Source organism: Jaculus jaculus, chromosome 9 (genome assembly GCF_020740685.1).
Source record: "Jaculus jaculus isolate mJacJac1 chromosome 9, mJacJac1.mat.Y.cur, whole genome shotgun sequence".
Taxonomy (NCBI): domain Eukaryota; kingdom Metazoa; phylum Chordata; class Mammalia; order Rodentia; family Dipodidae; genus Jaculus; species Jaculus jaculus.
This window is the reverse complement of record NC_059110.1, coordinates 98633141-98653998: the sequence shown is the minus strand read 5'-3', so window position 1 is coordinate 98653998 and position 20858 is coordinate 98633141. Positions and strand designations below refer to the sequence as shown.

The following is a 20858-nucleotide window of genomic DNA, read 5'->3' as shown; positions in this document are numbered from 1 at the left end:
TCACACAGCACACAGCACACAGCACACAGCACACAGCTGAGCTGCTCTGCCCTTGCACTCACTGCTTTCTGCTCAGGCTTCCAAGGGCTCTTAGTGCTCAGTGACTCAAGGGACATCTTCCATGCTACTTCCTGGCAAGCCTGGCCCTCTCAACTAGCACAAGGCCCGCCTACTTCCGCGTCAGGAGCTCCCCTAGCCAACACACACGAACGACCTTTTAATGACTATGAGTTTGGCAATCTAACAATGATCTGCCCCTGCAGGCAGGCATGTCCAATCTGCCCACAGAATAGCTACGAATACGGTCCAACACAGTATCAAAACTTACTTAAGACACTGAGAAATATGCTTTTTGCAAAAACAAGTAGAAGAGGCTGGAGACATGCCTTAGCGGTTAAGGTGCTTGTCTGCAAGGCAAAGGATCCGGGTTCGATTCCCCAGGACCCATGTAAGCCAGATAGACGCACAAGGTGGCACATCAGTCTGGAATTTGTGTGCAGTGGCTAGAGTCCCTGGAATGCCCGTTCCCTGTCTGTCACGTCTGTCTGTCTGTCTGTCTGTCTGTCTGTCTGTCTCTTTCTCTCTCTCTCTCCCTCCCCCTCTCTCCCTCTCTCTCTCTCTCTCTTTCTTTCTAAAATAAATAAGTGGATGGCCCAGTTTTCAAAAGTGAACTGTAGCGGGGTGTGTGGTGGCAGCACTTGGGAGGCAGAAGAGGGAGGATTACTCTTGTGTTTGAGGCCAATTTGAGACTATATACTGAATCCCAGGTCAGCGTGGGCTAAACTGAGACCCTACTTTGAAAACCAATACCAAACAGAAATAAAACGAAATGATTATGTAAATCCCAGCACTCGGGAGGCAGAGGGAGGAGGATTACTGTGACTTCAGGCCACCCTGAGACTACATAGTGAATTCCAGGCCAGACTGGGATAGAGTGAGACCAAGGGTGGCCTCGAACTCACGGCCATCCTCCTCCCTCTGACCACACAAGTGCTGGGATTTAAGGCAGACACGCGCCACCACAGCCGGCGTATCACACCTGATTTTAACCTATGGTACACAGCCGTAGTAATGAAAGCAGCACGGTACTGGAACAGAAACAAACATGTAGATCGATGGAACCGAATAGAGGACCCAGATGGAAGCCCAGGTACCCACAGCCACCTGATCTTCTACAAAAAAATGCCAGAAATACTCACTGGCGAAAAGACAGCTTCTTCAGCAAAGGGTGCTGGGAAAAGTGGATATGTATCCCTGGAAGGATAAAAATAGATCCTTATCTCTCTCCATGTGCGAGAATTAAGTCCAAATGGATCGACGACCTTAATATCAGACCAAAAACTCTAAAACTGCTAGGGGAAACAGTACGGTGGTGGGGGGGGGGGGGCGGGAATGGCCAGATATCTTAGCAGTTAAGGTGTCTGCATGCAAAGCCTAACGACCTGGGTTCAATTCCCCAGGACTCACATAAGCCATATGTACAAGGTGGAATATGCGTCTGGAGTTCATTCGTAGTGGCTGGAGGCTCAGCCTTACCCATTCGCTCCCTCCCTCCCTCCCTCCCTCCCTCTCTAAGTAAATAAAATAAAGAAATAAATAAAATACTTTAAAAAAAACAAAGAAAAGAAAAAGTAGGGGAAACCTTTCAACGTAAGAGTCTTGGCAAAGCCTTTTTGAATGTAACGCCAACAGCTCGGGAATTAACAACCATGGATCAAACGTTGGGACCTCATGAAATTACAATGCTTTTGTGCGGTAAAGGACAATGTGAAGAGAGCACTGGAGGCAGCCTACAGAATGGGGGGGGGGGGGAGAAACAATCTCTGCCAGCTATACATCTCACAGTGGAGTAATGTCCAAATTATACAAAAAACTCAAAAAACTTCAAAATAAGAAATCAAACAACTCAATTCAAAAATGGGCTATGGAACTGAATAGAAAGTTCTCAAAAGAAGAAACACAGAAGGCATATAAACACTTAATTTTTCTTTCTACATCCCTAGCCTTCAGGGAAATGCTAATTAATACTATAATGAGATTCTATCTCACTCCTGTCAGTATGGATGCCATCATGAAAAAAAAAAAAAAAAAAGGACCATCAATGCTGGAGAGGGTTATGGGAAAAAGGAACCCTTCTACACTGTTGGTGTGAATGCCATCTGGCCCAGCTATTGTGGAAATCAGTGTGGAGGTTCCTGAGACAGTTAAAAGTAGATCTGCCATTCGACCCAGCTATACTACTCCTAGGCGCATATCCTAAGGACTCGTCCCGGTACCTTAGAGATAGATACTTGCTCGACCATGTTTATTGCCGCTCTGGTCACAATAGCTAGGAAATGGAACCAGCCTACATGTCCCTCAACTGGTGAATGGATAATGAATATGTGGCACATTTATACGCTGGAGTTCTACTCAGTGGTAAAGAAAAATGAAATTATGAAACTTGCATGAAAATGATGGATCTGGAAAGGATTATACTTAGTGAGGTAACCCAGGCCCAGAAAGCCAAATGTCACATGTTCTCTCTCCTATGTGGATCCTAGCTACAAATGATTGGATTCTATGTGAGTTAGAATAACACTCAGGAACAGAGGCCAGTAAGCTAGAAAGGAGATACTGAAGGAACAGAAAAGGACGGAAGGGTTCTTAATAGGATGGTATTGTATATGCAGGTACGTAGGAGAACAGATTAATGGGGGTGACAAGGCCTAAGTGAGGTCAGTGGGAAGAGACTGAGTAAAGGACGGCTGGAGGGGGGGGGCTCACCAAAATCTAAGAGGATATATATACCCGTCACATGGCAACCGACTGCTCTGGACAACGTTACTAGGAAATTTTCAGTGCCAGGGATGGGATACCTTCCAGGGAGTTGTTGGCCAGGGAGGTCTCCGATGCCCCCTAAACACTACAGGCCGCTGCCGAGGCTCTTGGTTCCCCCCCCCCCCGCCCCCGGGAATAGACAGTAAGACCCCATTGCTGAAGACTCCACATACTTGGGTTGTACGGTCACTGAGAAATCATACTGGAGCTGAGCTGAAAACCTCCTCCGTGGAGACCAGCTGACAGAAAGTTGGAGAAAGGTACGCTGCATGCCATTCAACAGGAGAAAGAGAAATCACCAGTGGAGATACTCTACTGACAGTGTAAGCTTTACATTTGGCCAGTCAGGCCAGATGAGCCAATGGGTGCAATAGTGGCATGTCTGTTGTGGGGGAAACCAACCGCCCTCTAATTGGACTGGAGGATCACTCCACGCGAGGGAGTACATCCCTGATACTGAAAACCTACAACAGAGGTAGTCAGGAGCCCTAGGGGTCTAACGCCTGCTGCCGTCTGGCTAAACGTATATACTATGTTCACCAAACTGCCGATAATAAGCACCGCCCTTAATGTTCATCCCCGTATATTAATGCTACTCTCACTCTTGGTTAGAGAAGCTTCTCTTTTCACATGGCAGGGGCCTTGGGATGACTCAGAAGCCACCATGGTGTTGAGAAGACGTGACGGAGGAAGGGCTCAGCACTGAAATATCTCTACCACACCTTCCTTCCAAGGCTCAGGGTCCATTGCAGGAAGGAGTGCTGGAAACAATGTATGATCCGGGCCGGGGAAACGGCTTGGTGGTTAAGGCGTTTGCCTGCAGAGCCAAAGGAGCCAGGTTGGATTCCCCATGAGCCACGTTAGCCAGATGCACGAGGGTGTGCATGCCCTGGAGTTCGTTTGCAGTGGCTGGAGGCCCTGGCCCACCTTTTCTTTCTTTCTTTCTTTCTTTCTTTCTTTCTTTCTTTCTTTCTTTCTTTCTTTCTTTCTCTCTCTCCCTCTCCCTCTCTCTCTCTCTCTCTCTCTCTCTCTCTCTCTCTTCCGATTTCTCTGTCAAATAAGTAAATAAGTAAAAATGAACAATTTAAAATAGAGAGAGAGAGAGAGAGAGGGAGAGAGAGGGAATGTGTGCCAGGGCTGGTGGCGCACGCCTTTAATCCCATCACTGGGGATGCAGAGGTAGGAGGATCGCTCAGAGTTCAAGGCCGCCATGAGAATATATAGTGAATTCCAGGTCAGCCTGGGGTAGAGTGAGACCCTAACCTCGAGAAACAGAAACAAAACCAAAAAAAACCAATAAAATAATTGAGTAAAAGAAAGACTGATTGAGAGTAGGAAGGAATATGCTGGACAGTGGAATATCAATGGGGATAGTGGGGGACGGGAAGGAGGGAACTAGCATGGGTTATTGAATATTTTTGAAGTTGTCTCTTAAAAGAAAAGTTATATTAAGAAAAAATTAGTAATGCATTGTGATTGAACCCAGCGCCTAAGTATGCTGGGCAACTGTTGGTCCACTGGGTCATACCCCTCCCTCCTCAAGTGTAAAAGAATAAATTTTTTTAATTTCCTTTTTCAAGGTAGCGTCTCACTCTAGCCCAGGCTGACCTGGGATTCACTCTGTAGTCTCAGTGACCTCAAACTGATGCCAATCCAGCTACCTCTGCCTCCCAAGTGCTGGGACTAAAGGCATCAGCCACCATGTCGGGCTAAACTTTTTGTTTTTAAGTATTTATTTATTTATTACTAATTCGTTTACATCATTTATTTATTTTCAATATTTTATTTTTATTTATTTGAGAGGCAGAGGAAGAACGGGCGTGCCAGGCCTCCAGCCGCTGCAAACAGACTCCAAAGGCACGTGCCACCTTGTGCATCTGGCTTACGTGGGTCCTGCAGAATCGAACCAAGGTCCTTTCGCTTGGCAGGTAAGCGCCTTAACCGCTGAGCCATCTCTCCAGCCGCTTATTCATTTACTGATGTTGAGAGAAAGACAGCGAGATGGGCATGTCAGGGCCTCCATACACATGTCTCACCTTCTTTATCCGGCTTATGTGTTTCCTGGGGAACTCATGAACCTGGATCCTTTGGCTTTGCAGGCAAGTGCCATAGTCACTCAGCCATCCCTCCAGCCCCCGTTTTTGTTTTGTTTTGTTTTGTTTTGTTTTGTTTTGTTTTGTTTTGTTTTGTTTTGTTAGCCTCAGGGTGGCCTTGATCTCTCCATGAGCCTCCTTGCTCTGCCTCCCAAGTGCTGGGATTAAAGGTGTGCGCCCGCACTCCCAGCTAAACTTTACTGATGTTGGTTTTTTTCGGGTACGGTTTTCACTCTACTCCAGGCTAACCTGGAATTCACTACTTAGTCTCAGGGTGGTCTCCCTCAAAGGCACGGTGATCTTCCTTCTTCTGCGTCCCGAGTGGTGGGATTAAATAAATGCGTGCGCCACCACGCCCAGATAAACTTTATTTGTGTGTGTGTGTGTGTGTGTGTGTGTATGGATGCATGCAGCACTACTCTGACGTCCAGCCTAGGTGGGCAGTGGGGAATTGAATCAAGGCCAACAGGTTTTACAAGCAAGCTCCTTGAACAAACATAATCCCTTGTGACAGCTACACGTTTTTATTATATTTGTTCTTTTTCTGTTTCGTTTTGTTTTTGCTTTTTCTAGGTAGTATTGGAAATAGCCCAGGCTGATCTAGAATTCACGTTGTGGCAAGCATCAGGATGGTCTTACATATCTGCCTCCTGAGTACTGGAATTAAGAGGTATGCAACCAGTTTAATAATGTTGTTGTTGGTGGTGGTGGTGGTGGTGCTGCTGCTGCCGTTTTTGTTTTGTCCCCGCTCTCCCCCACCCCCGTTCCCCGCGGGAGGGGTTTTGTTGTAGGCCAGCCTGGGCGGAAATTCATTATGTAGTCTCAGGGTCGGCTGGAACTCCCTAAAGGCGATCGTCGTGCCTCTGCTTCCCCAGGGCTGCAGCGAAGTGGTCTTGAACTCGTAGGTAGGAGGACCACAGGGGGATTGGGCACAGAGGTGGGGGTGTAAAAGTCGGCTGGCCTGCTTGAGGACCCTGGCAGTGTAGAGCGGCCGGGCAAGCACTCCGGGAACGCGCACTCAGACTACGCAGGCGCACGCGACGCGGGGGGCGGCAGGAGTTCGGACACAAACGCTTGCTTCCATTCAGAACCGAAATACCAGGGGAGAGCGCGAACGCAGTCCCCCACTACCACAAATTATGCAGTCGAGTTTCCCGCATTTGGGGAAATCGCAGGGGTCAGCACATCCGGAGTGCAATGGATAAGCCTCGCCCTGGGAAAACCACCTTCGTGATCATGGTATCTCCCCTGCCAGGTAAGTATGAGTTGCCGCCCATGCCGGCCCCTACCCCACGAGATACACTTCCCTAACACATTACGGTCACTCACAAACCCCCGCTACTTTGCCTTCATCGGTATGCTCGCACCAAAGCTACACCATACTTTCACACGATCTCTTACTGCTGCTCAAGGGATCCTAATACAGCTTCCAGGGAAGGCATTCCCAAAATGCACTGCACTGAACCTGTCATTTACATACGACGTGACGTCACGCACAGGCCCAGCGGCTCACACAGCACACAGCACACAGCACACAGCACACAGCACACAGCTGAGCTGCTCTGCCCTTGCACTCACTGCTTTCTGCTCAGGCTTCCAAGGGCTCTTAGTGCTCAGTGACTCAAGGGACATCTTCCATGCTACTTCCTGGCAAGCCTGGCCCTCTCAACTAGCACAAGGCCCGCCTACTTCCGCGTCAGGAGCTCCCCTAGCCAACACACACGAACGACCTTTTAATGACTATGAGTTTGGCAATCTAACAATGATCTGCCCCTGCAGGCAGGCATGTCCAATCTGCCCACAGAATAGCTACGAATACGGTCCAACACAGTATCAAAACTTACTTAAGACACTGAGAAATATGCTTTTTGCAAAAACAAGTAGAAGAGGCTGGAGACATGCCTTAGCGGTTAAGGTGCTTGTCTGCAAGGCAAAGGATCCGGGTTCGATTCCCCAGGACCCATGTAAGCCAGATAGACGCACAAGGTGGCACATCAGTCTGGAATTTGTGTGCAGTGGCTAGAGTCCCTGGAATGCCCGTTCCCTGTCTGTCACGTCTGTCTGTCTGTCTGTCTGTCTGTCTGTCTGTCTCTTTCTCTCTCTCTCTCCCTCCCCCTCTCTCCCTCTCTCTCTCTCTCTCTTTCTTTCTAAAATAAATAAGTGGATGGCCCAGTTTTCAAAAGTGAACTGTAGCGGGGTGTGTGGTGGCAGCACTTGGGAGGCAGAAGAGGGAGGATTACTCTTGTGTTTGAGGCCAATTTGAGACTATATACTGAATCCCAGGTCAGCGTGGGCTAAACTGAGACCCTACTTTGAAAACCAATACCAAACAGAAATAAAACGAAATGATTATGTAAATCCCAGCACTCGGGAGGCAGAGGGAGGAGGATTACTGTGACTTCAGGCCACCCTGAGACTACATAGTGAATTCCAGGCCAGACTGGGATAGAGTGAGACCAAGGGTGGCCTCGAACTCACGGCCATCCTCCTCCCTCTGACCACACAAGTGCTGGGATTTAAGGCAGACACGCGCCACCACAGCCGGCGTATCACACCTGATTTTAACCTATGGTACACAGCCGTAGTAATGAAAGCAGCACGGTACTGGAACAGAAACAAACATGTAGATCGATGGAACCGAATAGAGGACCCAGATGGAAGCCCAGGTACCCACAGCCACCTGATCTTCTACAAAAAAATGCCAGAAATACTCACTGGCGAAAAGACAGCTTCTTCAGCAAAGGGTGCTGGGAAAAGTGGATATGTATCCCTGGAAGGATAAAAATAGATCCTTATCTCTCTCCATGTGCGAGAATTAAGTCCAAATGGATCGACGACCTTAATATCAGACCAAAAACTCTAAAACTGCTAGGGGAAACAGTACGGTGGTGGGGGGGGGGGGGCGGGAATGGCCAGATATCTTAGCAGTTAAGGTGTCTGCATGCAAAGCCTAACGACCTGGGTTCAATTCCCCAGGACTCACATAAGCCATATGTACAAGGTGGAATATGCGTCTGGAGTTCATTCGTAGTGGCTGGAGGCTCAGCCTTACCCATTCGCTCCCTCCCTCCCTCCCTCCCTCCCTCTCTAAGTAAATAAAATAAAGAAATAAATAAAATACTTTAAAAAAAACAAAGAAAAGAAAAAGTAGGGGAAACCTTTCAACGTAAGAGTCTTGGCAAAGCCTTTTTGAATGTAACGCCAACAGCTCGGGAATTAACAACCATGGATCAAACGTTGGGACCTCATGAAATTACAATGCTTTTGTGCGGTAAAGGACAATGTGAAGAGAGCACTGGAGGCAGCCTACAGAATGGGGGGGGGGGGGGAGAAACAATCTCTGCCAGCTATACATCTCACAGTGGAGTAATGTCCAAATTATACAAAAAACTCAAAAAACTTCAAAATAAGAAATCAAACAACTCAATTCAAAAATGGGCTATGGAACTGAATAGAAAGTTCTCAAAAGAAGAAACACAGAAGGCATATAAACACTTAATTTTTCTTTCTACATCCCTAGCCTTCAGGGAAATGCTAATTAATACTATAATGAGATTCTATCTCACTCCTGTCAGTATGGATGCCATCATGAAAAAAAAAAAAAAAAAGGACCATCAATGCTGGAGAGGGTTATGGGAAAAAGGAACCCTTCTACACTGTTGGTGTGAATGCCATCTGGCCCAGCTATTGTGGAAATCAGTGTGGAGGTTCCTGAGACAGTTAAAAGTAGATCTGCCATTCGACCCAGCTATACTACTCCTAGGCGCATATCCTAAGGACTCGTCCCGGTACCTTAGAGATAGATACTTGCTCGACCATGTTTATTGCCGCTCTGGTCACAATAGCTAGGAAATGGAACCAGCCTACATGTCCCTCAACTGGTGAATGGATAATGAATATGTGGCACATTTATACGCTGGAGTTCTACTCAGTGGTAAAGAAAAATGAAATTATGAAACTTGCATGAAAATGATGGATCTGGAAAGGATTATACTTAGTGAGGTAACCCAGGCCCAGAAAGCCAAATGTCACATGTTCTCTCTCCTATGTGGATCCTAGCTACAAATGATTGGATTCTATGTGAGTTAGAATAACACTCAGGAACAGAGGCCAGTAAGCTAGAAAGGAGATACTGAAGGAACAGAAAAGGACGGAAGGGTTCTTAATAGGATGGTATTGTATATGCAGGTACGTAGGAGAACAGATTAATGGGGGTGACAAGGCCTAAGTGAGGTCAGTGGGAAGAGACTGAGTAAAGGACGGCTGGAGGGGGGGGGCTCACCAAAATCTAAGAGGATATATATACCCGTCACATGGCAACCGACTGCTCTGGACAACGTTACTAGGAAATTTTCAGTGCCAGGGATGGGATACCTTCCAGGGAGTTGTTGGCCAGGGAGGTCTCCGATGCCCCCTAAACACTACAGGCCGCTGCCGAGGCTCTTGGTTCCCCCCCCCCCCCGCCCCCGGGAATAGACAGTAAGACCCCATTGCTGAAGACTCCACATACTTGGGTTGTACGGTCACTGAGAAATCATACTGGAGCTGAGCTGAAAACCTCCTCCGTGGAGACCAGCTGACAGAAAGTTGGAGAAAGGTACGCTGCATGCCATTCAACAGGAGAAAGAGAAATCACCAGTGGAGATACTCTACTGACAGTGTAAGCTTTACATTTGGCCAGTCAGGCCAGATGAGCCAATGGGTGCAATAGTGGCATGTCTGTTGTGGGGGAAACCAACCGCCCTCTAATTGGACTGGAGGATCACTCCACGCGAGGGAGTACATCCCTGATACTGAAAACCTACAACAGAGGTAGTCAGGAGCCCTAGGGGTCTAACGCCTGCTGCCGTCTGGCTAAACGTATATACTATGTTCACCAAACTGCCGATAATAAGCACCGCCCTTAATGTTCATCCCCGTATATTAATGCTACTCTCACTCTTGGTTAGAGAAGCTTCTCTTTTCACATGGCAGGGGCCTTGGGATGACTCAGAAGCCACCATGGTGTTGAGAAGACGTGACGGAGGAAGGGCTCAGCACTGAAATATCTCTACCACACCTTCCTTCCAAGGCTCAGGGTCCATTGCAGGAAGGAGTGCTGGAAACAATGTATGATCCGGGCCGGGGAAACGGCTTGGTGGTTAAGGCGTTTGCCTGCAGAGCCAAAGGAGCCAGGTTGGATTCCCCATGAGCCACGTTAGCCAGATGCACGAGGGTGTGCATGCCCTGGAGTTCGTTTGCAGTGGCTGGAGGCCCTGGCCCACCTTTTCTTTCCTTCTTTCTTTCTTTCTTTCTTTCTTTCTTTCTTTCTTTCTCTCTCTCCCTCTCCCTCTCTCTCTCTCTCTCTCTCTCTCTCTCTCTCTCTTCCGATTTCTCTGTCAAATAAGTAAATAAGTAAAAATGAACAATTTAAAATAGAGAGAGAGAGAGAGAGAGAGGGAGAGAGAGGGAATGTGTGCCAGGGCTGGTGGCGCACTCCTTTAATCCCATCACTGGGGATGCAGAGGTAGGAGGATCGCTCAGAGTTCAAGGCCGCCATGAGAATATATAGTGAATTCCAGGTCAGCCTGGGGTAGAGTGAGACCCTAACCTCGAGAAACAGAAACAAAACCAAAAAAAACCAATAAAATAATTAAGTAAAAGAAAGACTGATTGAGAGTAGGAAGGAATATGCTGGACAGTGGAATATCAATGGGGATAGTGGGGGACGGGAAGGAGGGAACTAGCATGGGTTATTGAATATTTTTGAAGTTGTCTCTTAAAAGAAAAGTTATATTAAGAAAAAATTAGTAATGCATTGTGATTGAACCCAGCGCCTAAGTATGCTGGGCAACTGTTGGTCCACTGGGTCATACCCCTCCCTCCTCAAGTGTAAAAGAATAAATTTTTTTAATTTCCTTTTTCAAGGTAGCGTCTCACTCTAGCCCAGGCTCACCTGGGATTCACTCTGTAGTCTCAGTGACCTCAAACTGATGCCAATCCAGCTACCTCTGCCTCCCAAGTGCTGGGACTAAAGGCATCAGCCACCATGTCGGGCTAAACTTTTTGTTTTTAAGTATTTATTTATTTATTACTAATTCGTTTACATCATTTATTTATTTTCAATATTTTATTTTTATTTATTTGAGAGGCAGAGGAAGAACGGGCGTGCCAGGCCTCCAGCCGCTGCAAACAGACTCCAAAGGCACGTGCCACCTTGTGCATCTGGCTTACGTGGGTCCTGCAGAATCGAACCAAGGTCCTTTCGCTTGGCAGGTAAGCGCCTTAACCGCTGAGCCATCTCTCCAGCCGCTTATTCATTTACTGATGTTGAGAGAAAGACAGCGAGATGGGCATGTCAGGGCCTCCATACACATGTCTCACCTTCTTTATCCGGCTTATGTGTTTCCTGGGGAACTCATGAACCTGGATCCTTTGGCTTTGCAGGCAAGTGCCATAGTCACTCAGCCATCCCTCCAGCCCCCGTTTTTTGTTTTGTTTTGTTTTGTTTTGTTTTGTTTTGTTAGCCTCAGGGTGGCCTTGATCTCTCCATGAGCCTCCTTGCTCTGCCTCCCAAGTGCTGGGATTAAAGGTGTGCGCCCGCACTCCCAGCTAAACTTTACTGATGTTGGTTTTTTTCGGGTACGGTTTTCACTCTACTCCAGGCTAACCTGGAATTCACTACTTAGTCTCAGGGTGGTCTCCCTCAAAGGCACGGTGATCTTCCTTCTTCTGCGTCCCGAGTGGTGGGATTAAATAAATGCGTGCGCCACCACGCCCAGATAAACTTTATTTGTGTGTGTGTATGGATGCATGCAGCACTACTCTGACGTCCAGCCTAGGTGGGCAGTGGGGAATTGAATCAAGGCCAACAGGTTTTACAAGCAAGCTCCTTGAACAAACATAATCCCTTGTGACAGCTACACGTTTTTATTATATTTGTTCTTTTTCTGTTTCGTTTTGTTTTTGCTTTTTCTAGGTAGTATTGGAAATAGCCCAGGCTGATCTAGAATTCACGTTGTGGCAAGCATCAGGATGGTCTTACATATCTGCCTCCTGAGTACTGGAATTAAGAGGTATGCAACCAGTTTAATAATGTTGTTGTTGTTGGTGGTGGTGGTGGTGGTGCTGCTGCCGTTTTTGTTTTGTCCCCGCTCTCCCCCACCCCCGTTCCCCGCGGGAGGGGTTTTGTTGTAGGCCAGCCTGGGCGGAAATTCATTATGTAGTCTCAGGGTCGGCTGGAACTCCCTAAAGGCGATCGTCGTGCCTCTGCTTCCCCAGGGCTGCAGCGAAGTGGTCTTGAACTCGTAGGTAGGAGGACCACAGGGGGATTGGGCACAGAGGTGGGGGTGTAAAAGTCGGCTGGCCTGCTTGAGGACCCTGGCAGTGTAGAGCGGCCGGGCAAGCACTCCGGGAACGCGCACTCAGACTACGCAGGCGCACGCGACGCGGGGGGCGGCAGGAGTTCGGACACAAACGCTTGCTTCCATTCAGAACCGAAATACCAGGGGAGAGCGCGAACGCAGTCCCCCACTACCACAAATTATGCAGTCGAGTTTCCCGCATTTGGGGAAATCGCAGGGGTCAGCACATCCGGAGTGCAATGGATAAGCCTCGCCCTGGGAAAACCACCTTCGTGATCATGGTATCTCCCCTGCCAGGTAAGTATGAGTTGCCGCCCATGCCGGCCCCTACCCCACGAGATACACTTCCCTAACACATTACGGTCACTCACAAACCCCCGCTACTTTGCCTTCATCGGTATGCTCGCACCAAAGCTACACCATACTTTCACACGATCTCTTACTGCTGCTCAAGGGATCCTAATACAGCTTCCAGGGAAGGCATTCCCAAAATGCACTGCACTGAACCTGTCATTTACATACGACGTGACGTCACGCACAGGCCCAGCGGCTCACACAGCACACAGCACACAGCACACAGCACACAGCTGAGCTGCTCTGCCCTTGCACTCACTGCTTTCTGCTCAGGCTTCCAAGGGCTCTTAGTGCTCAGTGACTCAAGGGACATCTTCCATGCTACTTCCTGGCAAGCCTGGCCCTCTCAACTAGCACAAGGCCCGCCTACTTCCGCGTCAGGAGCTCCCCTAGCCAACACACACGAACGACCTTTTAATGACTATGAGTTTGGCAATCTAACAATGATCTGCCCCTGCAGGCAGGCATGTCCAATCTGCCCACAGAATAGCTACGAATACGGTCCAACACAGTATCAAAACTTACTTAAGACACTGAGAAATATGCTTTTTGCAAAAACAAGTAGAAGAGGCTGGAGACATGCCTTAGCGGTTAAGGTGCTTGTCTGCAAGGCAAAGGATCCGGGTTCGATTCCCCAGGACCCATGTAAGCCAGATAGACGCACAAGGTGGCACATCAGTCTGGAATTTGTGTGCAGTGGCTAGAGTCCCTGGAATGCCCGTTCCCTGTCTGTCACGTCTGTCTGTCTGTCTGTCTGTCTGTCTGTCTGTCTCTTTCTCTCTCTCTCTCCCTCCCCCTCTCTCCCTCTCTCTCTCTCTCTCTTTCTTTCTAAAATAAATAAGTGGATGGCCCAGTTTTCAAAAGTGAACTGTAGCGGGGTGTGTGGTGGCAGCACTTGGGAGGCAGAAGAGGGAGGATTACTCTTGTGTTTGAGGCCAATTTGAGACTATATACTGAATCCCAGGTCAGCGTGGGCTAAACTGAGACCCTACTTTGAAAACCAATACCAAACAGAAATAAAACGAAATGATTATGTAAATCCCAGCACTCGGGAGGCAGAGGGAGGAGGATTACTGTGACTTCAGGCCACCCTGAGACTACATAGTGAATTCCAGGCCAGACTGGGATAGAGTGAGACCAAGGGTGGCCTCGAACTCACGGCCATCCTCCTCCCTCTGACCACACAAGTGCTGGGATTTAAGGCAGACACGCGCCACCACAGCCGGCGTATCACACCTGATTTTAACCTATGGTACACAGCCGTAGTAATGAAAGCAGCACGGTACTGGAACAGAAACAAACATGTAGATCGATGGAACCGAATAGAGGACCCAGATGGAAGCCCAGGTACCCACAGCCACCTGATCTTCTACAAAAAAATGCCAGAAATACTCACTGGCGAAAAGACAGCTTCTTCAGCAAAGGGTGCTGGGAAAAGTGGATATGTATCCCTGGAAGGATAAAAATAGATCCTTATCTCTCTCCATGTGCGAGAATTAAGTCCAAATGGATCGACGACCTTAATATCAGACCAAAAACTCTAAAACTGCTAGGGGAAACAGTACGGTGGTGGGGGGGGGGGGGGCGGGAATGGCCAGATATCTTAGCAGTTAAGGTGTCTGCATGCAAAGCCTAACGACCTGGGTTCAATTCCCCAGGACTCACATAAGCCATATGTACAAGGTGGAATATGCGTCTGGAGTTCATTCGTAGTGGCTGGAGGCTCAGCCTTACCCATTCGCTCCCTCCCTCCCTCCCTCCCTCCCTCTCTAAGTAAATAAAATAAAGAAATAAATAAAATACTTTAAAAAAAACAAAGAAAAGAAAAAGTAGGGGAAACCTTTCAACGTAAGAGTCTTGGCAAAGCCTTTTTGAATGTAACGCCAACAGCTCGGGAATTAACAACCATGGATCAAACGTTGGGACCTCATGAAATTACAATGCTTTTGTGCGGTAAAGGACAATGTGAAGAGAGCACTGGAGGCAGCCTACAGAATGGGGGGGGGGGGAGAAACAATCTCTGCCAGCTATACATCTCACAGTGGAGTAATGTCCAAATTATACAAAAAACTCAAAAAACTTCAAAATAAGAAATCAAACAACTCAATTCAAAAATGGGCTATGGAACTGAATAGAAAGTTCTCAAAAGAAGAAACACAGAAGGCATATAAACACTTAATTTTTCTTTCTACATCCCTAGCCTTCAGGGAAATGCTAATTAATACTATAATGAGATTCTATCTCACTCCTGTCAGTATGGATGCCATCATGAAAAAAAAAAAAAAAAAAGGACCATCAATGCTGGAGAGGGTTATGGGAAAAAGGAACCCTTCTACACTGTTGGTGTGAATGCCATCTGGCCCAGCTATTGTGGAAATCAGTGTGGAGGTTCCTGAGACAGTTAAAAGTAGATCTGCCATTCGACCCAGCTATACTACTCCTAGGCGCATATCCTAAGGACTCGTCCCGGTACCTTAGAGATAGATACTTGCTCGACCATGTTTATTGCCGCTCTGGTCACAATAGCTAGGAAATGGAACCAGCCTACATGTCCCTCAACTGGTGAATGGATAATGAATATGTGGCACATTTATACGCTGGAGTTCTACTCAGTGGTAAAGAAAAATGAAATTATGAAACTTGCATGAAAATGATGGATCTGGAAAGGATTATACTTAGTGAGGTAACCCAGACCCAGAAAGCCAAATGTCACATGTTCTCTCTCCTATGTGGATCCTAGCTACAAATGATTGGATTCTATGTGAGTTAGAATAACACTCAGGAACAGAGGCCAGTAAGCTAGAAAGGAGATACTGAAGGAACAGAAAAGGACGGAAGGGTTCTTAATAGGATGGTATTGTATATGCAGGTACGTAGGAGAACAGATTAATGGGGGTGACAAGGCCTAAGTGAGGTCAGTGGGAAGAGACTGAGTAAAGGACGGCTGGAGGGGGGGGGCTCACCAAAATCTAAGAGGATATATATACCCGTCACATGGCAACCGACTGCTCTGGACAACGTTACTAGGAAATTTTCAGTGCCAGGGATGGGATACCTTCCAGGGAGTTGTTGGCCAGGGAGGTCTCCGATGCCCCCTAAACACTACAGGCCGCTGCCGAGGCTCTTGGTTCCCCCCCCCCCCCGCCCCCGGGAATAGACAGTAAGACCCCATTGCTGAAGACTCCACATACTTGGGTTGTACGGTCACTGAGAAATCATACTGGAGCTGAGCTGAAAACCTCCTCCGTGGAGACCAGCTGACAGAAAGTTGGAGAAAGGTACGCTGCATGCCATTCAACAGGAGAAAGAGAAATCACCAGTGGAGATACTCTACTGACAGTGTAAGCTTTACATTTGGCCAGTCAGGCCAGATGAGCCAATGGGTGCAATAGTGGCATGTCTGTTGTGGGGGAAACCAACCGCCCTCTAATTGGACTGGAGGATCACTCCACGCGAGGGAGTACATCCCTGATACTGAAAACCTACAACAGAGGTAGTCAGGAGCCCTAGGGGTCTAACGCCTGCTGCCGTCTGGCTAAACGTATATACTATGTTCACCAAACTGCCGATAATAAGCACCGCCCTTAATGTTCATCCCCGTATATTAATGCTACTCTCACTCTTGGTTAGAGAAGCTTCTCTTTTCACATGGCAGGGGCCTTGGGATGACTCAGAAGCCACCATGGTGTTGAGAAGACGTGACGGAGGAAGGGCTCAGCACTGAAATATCTCTACCACACCTTCCTTCCAAGGCTCAGGGTCCATTGCAGGAAGGAGTGCTGGAAACAATGTATGATCCGGGCCGGGGAAACGGCTTGGTGGTTAAGGCGTTTGCCTGCAGAGCCAAAGGAGCCAGGTTGGATTCCCCATGAGCCACGTTAGCCAGATGCACGAGGGTGTGCATGCCCTGGAGTTCGTTTGCAGTGGCTGGAGGCCCTGGCCCACCTTTTCTTTCTTCTTTCTTTCTTTCTTTCTTTCTTTCTTTCTTTCTTTCTTTCTTTCTTCTTTCTTTCTCTCTCTCCCTCTCCCTCTCTCTCTCTCTCTCTCTCTCTCTCTCTCTCTCTCTTCCGATTTCTCTGTCAAATAAGTAAATAAGTAAAAATGAACAATTTAAAATAGAGAGAGAGAGAGAGAGAGAGAGAGAGAGAGACAGAGAGAGAGGGAATGTGTGCCAGGGCTGGTGGCGCACGCCTTTAATCCCATCACTGGGGATGCAGAGGTAGGAGGATCGCTCAGAGTTCAAGGCCGCCATGAGAATATATAGTGAATTCCAGGTCAGCCTGGGGTAGAGTGAGACCCTAACCTCGAGAAACAGAAACAAAACCAAAAAAAACCAATAAAATAATTAAGTAAAAGAAAGACTGATTGAGAGTAGGAAGGAATATGCTGGACAGTGGAATATCAATGGGGATAGTGGGGGACGGGAAGGAGGGAACTAGCATGGGTTATTGAATATTTTTGAAGTTGTCTCTTAAAAGAAAAGTTATATTAAGAAAAAATTAGTAATGCATTGTGATTGAACCCAGCGCCTAAGTATGCTGGGCAACTGTTGGTCCACTGGGTCATACCCCTCCCTCCTCAAGTGTAAAAGAATAAATTTTTTTAATTTCCTTTTTCAAGGTAGCGTCTCACTCTAGCCCAGGCTGACCTGGGATTCACTCTGTAGTCTCAGTGACCTCAAACTGATGCCAATCCAGCTACCTCTGCCTCCCAAGTGCTGGGACTAAAGGCATCAGCCACCATGTCGGGCTAAACTTTTTGTTTTTAAGTATTTATTTATTTATTACTAATTCGTTTACATCATTTATTTATTTTCAATATTTTATTTTTATTTATTTGAGAGGCAGAGGAAGAACGGGCGTGCCAGGCCTCCAGCCGCTGCAAACAGACTCCAAAGGCACGTGCCACCTTGTGCATCTGGCTTACGTGGGTCCTGCAGAATCGAACCAAGGTCCTTTCGCTTGGCAGGTAAGCGCCTTAACCGCTGAGCCATCTCTCCAGCCGCTTATTCATTTACTGATGTTGAGAGAAAGACAGCGAGATGGGCATGTCAGGGCCTCCATACACATGTCTCACCTTCTTTATCCGGCTTATGTGTTTCCTGGGGAACTCATGAACCTGGATCCTTTGGCTTTGCAGGCAAGTGCCATAGTCACTCAGCCATCCCTCCAGCCCCCGTTTTTGTTTTGTTTTGTTTTGTTTTGTTTTGTTTTGTTAGCCTCAGGGTGGCCTTGATCTCTCCATGAGCCTCCTTGCTCTGCCTCCCAAGTGCTGGGATTAAAGGTGTGCGCCCGCACTCCCAGCTAAACTTTACTGATGTTGGTTTTTTTTCGGGTACGGGTTTTCACTCTACTCCAGGCTAACCTGGAATTCACTACTTAGTCTCAGGGTGGTCTCCCTCAAAGGCACGGTGATCTTCCTTCTTCTGCGTCCCGAGTGGTGGGATTAAATAAATGCGTGCGCCACCACGCCCAGATAAACTTTATTTGTGTGTGTGTATGGATGCATGCAGCACTACTCTGACGTCCAGCCTAGGTGGGCAGTGGGGAATTGAATCAAGGCCAACAGGTTTTACAAGCAAGCTCCTTGAACAAACATAATCCCTTGTGACAGCTACACGTTTTTATTATATTTGTTCTTTTTCTGTTTCGTTTTGTTTTTGCTTTTTCTAGGTAGTATTGGAAATAGCCCAGGCTGATCTAGAATTCACGTTGTGGCAAGCATCAGGATGGTCTTACATATCTGCCTCCTGAGTACTGGAATTAAGAGGTATGCAACCAGTATAATAATGTTGTTGTTGTTGGTGGTGGTGGTGGTGGTGGTGCTGCTGCTGCTGTTTTTGTTTTGTCCCCGCTCTCCCCCACCCCCGTTCCCCGCGGGAGGGGTTTTGTTGTAGGCCAGCCTGGGCGGAAATTCATTATGTAGTCTCAGGGTCGGCTGGAACTCCCTAAAGGCGATCGTCGTGCCTCTGCTTCCCCAGGGCTGCAGCGAAGTGGTCTTGAACTCGTAGGTAGGAGGACCACAGGGGGATTGGGCACAGAGGTGGGGGTGTAAAAGTCGGCTGGCCTGCTTGAGGACCCTGGCAGTGTAGAGCGGCCGGGCAAGCACTCCGGGAACGCGCACTCACACTACGCACGGCGCACGCGACGCGCGGGGGCGGGCAGGAGCTCGGACACAAACGCTTGCTTCCATTCAGAACCGAAATACCAGGGGAGAGCGCGAACGCAGTCCCCCACTACCACAAATTATGCAGTCGAGTTTCCCGCATTTGGGGAAATCGCAGGGGTCAGCACATCCGGAGTGCAATGGATAAGCCTCGCCCTGGGAAAACCACCTTCGTGATCATGGTATCTCCCCTGCCAGGTAAGTATGAGTTGCCGCCCATGCCGGCCCCTACCCCGCGAGATACACTTCCCTAACACATTACGGTCACTCACAAACCCCCGCTACTTTGCCTTCATCGGTATGCTCGCACCAAAGCTACACCATACTTTCACACGATCTCTTACTGCTGCTCAAGGGATCCTAAGACAGCTTCCAGGGAAGGCATTCCCAAAATGCACTGCACTGAACCTGTCATTTACATACGACGTGACGTCACGCACAGGCCCAGCGGCTCACACAGCACACAGCACACAGCACACAGCACACAGCTGAGCTGCTCTGCCCTTGCACTCACTGCTTTCTGCTCAGGCTTCCAAGGGCTCTTAGTGCTCAGTGACTCAAGGGACATCTTCCATGCTACTTCCTGGCAAGCCTGGCCCTCTCAACTAGCACAAGGCCCGCCTACTTCCGCGTCAGGAGCTCCCCTAGCCAACACACACGAACGACCTTTTAATGACTATGAGTTTGGCAATCTAACAATGATCTGCCCCTGCAGGCAGGCATGTCCAATCTGCCCACAGAATAGCTACGAATACGGTCCAACACAGTATCAAAACTTACTTAAGACACTGAGAAATATGCTTTTTGCAAAAACAAGTAGAAGAGGCTGGAGACATGCCTTAGCGGTTAAGGTGCTTGTCTGCAAGGCAAAGGATCCGGGTTCGATTCCCCAGGACCCATGTAAGCCAGATAGACGCACAAGGTGGCACATCAGTCTGGAATTTGTGTGCAGTGGCTAGAGTCCCTGGAATGCCCGTTCCCTGTCTGTCACGTCTGTCTGTCTGTCTGTCTGTCTGTCTGTCTCTTTCTCTCTCTCTCTCCCTCCCCCTCTCTCCCTCTCTCTCTCTCTCTCTTTCTTTCTAAAATAAATAAGTGGATGGCCCAGTTTTCAAAAGTGAACTGTAGCGGGGTGTGTGGTGGCAGCACTTGGGAGGCAGAAGAGGGAGGATTACTCTTGTGTTTGAGGCCAATTTGAGACTATATACTGAATCCCAGGTCAGCGTGGGCTAAACTGAGACCCTACTTTGAAAACCAATACCAAACAGAAATAAAACGAAATGATTATGTAAATCCCAGCACTCGGGAGGCAGAGGGAGGAGGATTACTGTGACTTCAGGCCACCCTGAGACTACATAGTGAATTCCAGGCCAGACTGGGATAGAGTGAGACCAAGGGTGGCCTCGAACTCACGGCCATCCTCCTCCCTCTGACCACACAAGTGCTGGGATTTAAGGCAGGCACGCGCCACCACAGCCGGCGTATCACACCTGATTTTAACCTATGGTACACAGCCGTAGTAATGAAAGCAGCACGGTACTGGAACAGAAACAAACATGTAGATCGATGGAACCGAATAGAGGACCCAGATGGAAGCCCAGGTACCCACAGCCACCTGATCTTCTACAAAAAAATGCCAGAAATACTCACTGGCGAAAAGACAGCTTCTTCAGCAAAGGGTGCTGGGAAAAGTGGATATGTATCCCTGGAAGGATAAAAATAGATCCTTATCTCTCTCCATGTGCGAGAATTAAGTCCAAATGGATCGACGACCTTAATATCAGAACAAAAACTCTAAAACTGCTAGGGGAAACAGTACGGTGGTGGGGGGGGGGGGGCGGGAATGGCCAGATATCTTAGCACTTAAGGTGTCTGCATGCAAAGCCTAACGACCTGGGTTCAATTCCCCAGGACTCACATAAGCCATATGTACAAGGTGGAATATGCGTCTGGAGTTCATTCCTAGTGGCTGGAGGCTCAGCCTTACCCATTCTCTCCCTCCCTCCCTCCCTCCCTCCCTCCCTCCCTCCCTCCCTCCCTCCCTCTCTCTCTAAGTAAATAAAATAAAGAAATAAATAAAATACTT

The 20858-nt window shown here is 48.2% G+C and overlaps 3 non-coding genes across 3 annotated transcripts; all 3 read right to left on the bottom strand.

Annotated features, from left to right (window-relative positions):
• Window positions 1–6012: 6012 nt before the first annotated feature.
• Window positions 6013–6176, bottom strand: LOC123463904. Its single transcript, XR_006639271.1, has one exon. It is a non-coding gene; the product is annotated as a U1 spliceosomal RNA (small nuclear RNA).
• Window positions 6177–12397: 6221 nt separating this feature from the next.
• On the bottom strand, window positions 12398–12561 carry LOC123463903. The gene has a single exon (XR_006639270.1). It is a non-coding gene; the product is annotated as a U1 spliceosomal RNA (small nuclear RNA).
• Window positions 12562–18817: 6256 nt separating this feature from the next.
• LOC123463902 lies at window positions 18818–18981 on the bottom strand. Its single transcript, XR_006639269.1, has one exon. It is a non-coding gene; the product is annotated as a U1 spliceosomal RNA (small nuclear RNA).
• Between the last annotated feature and the right edge of the window lie 1877 nt (window positions 18982–20858).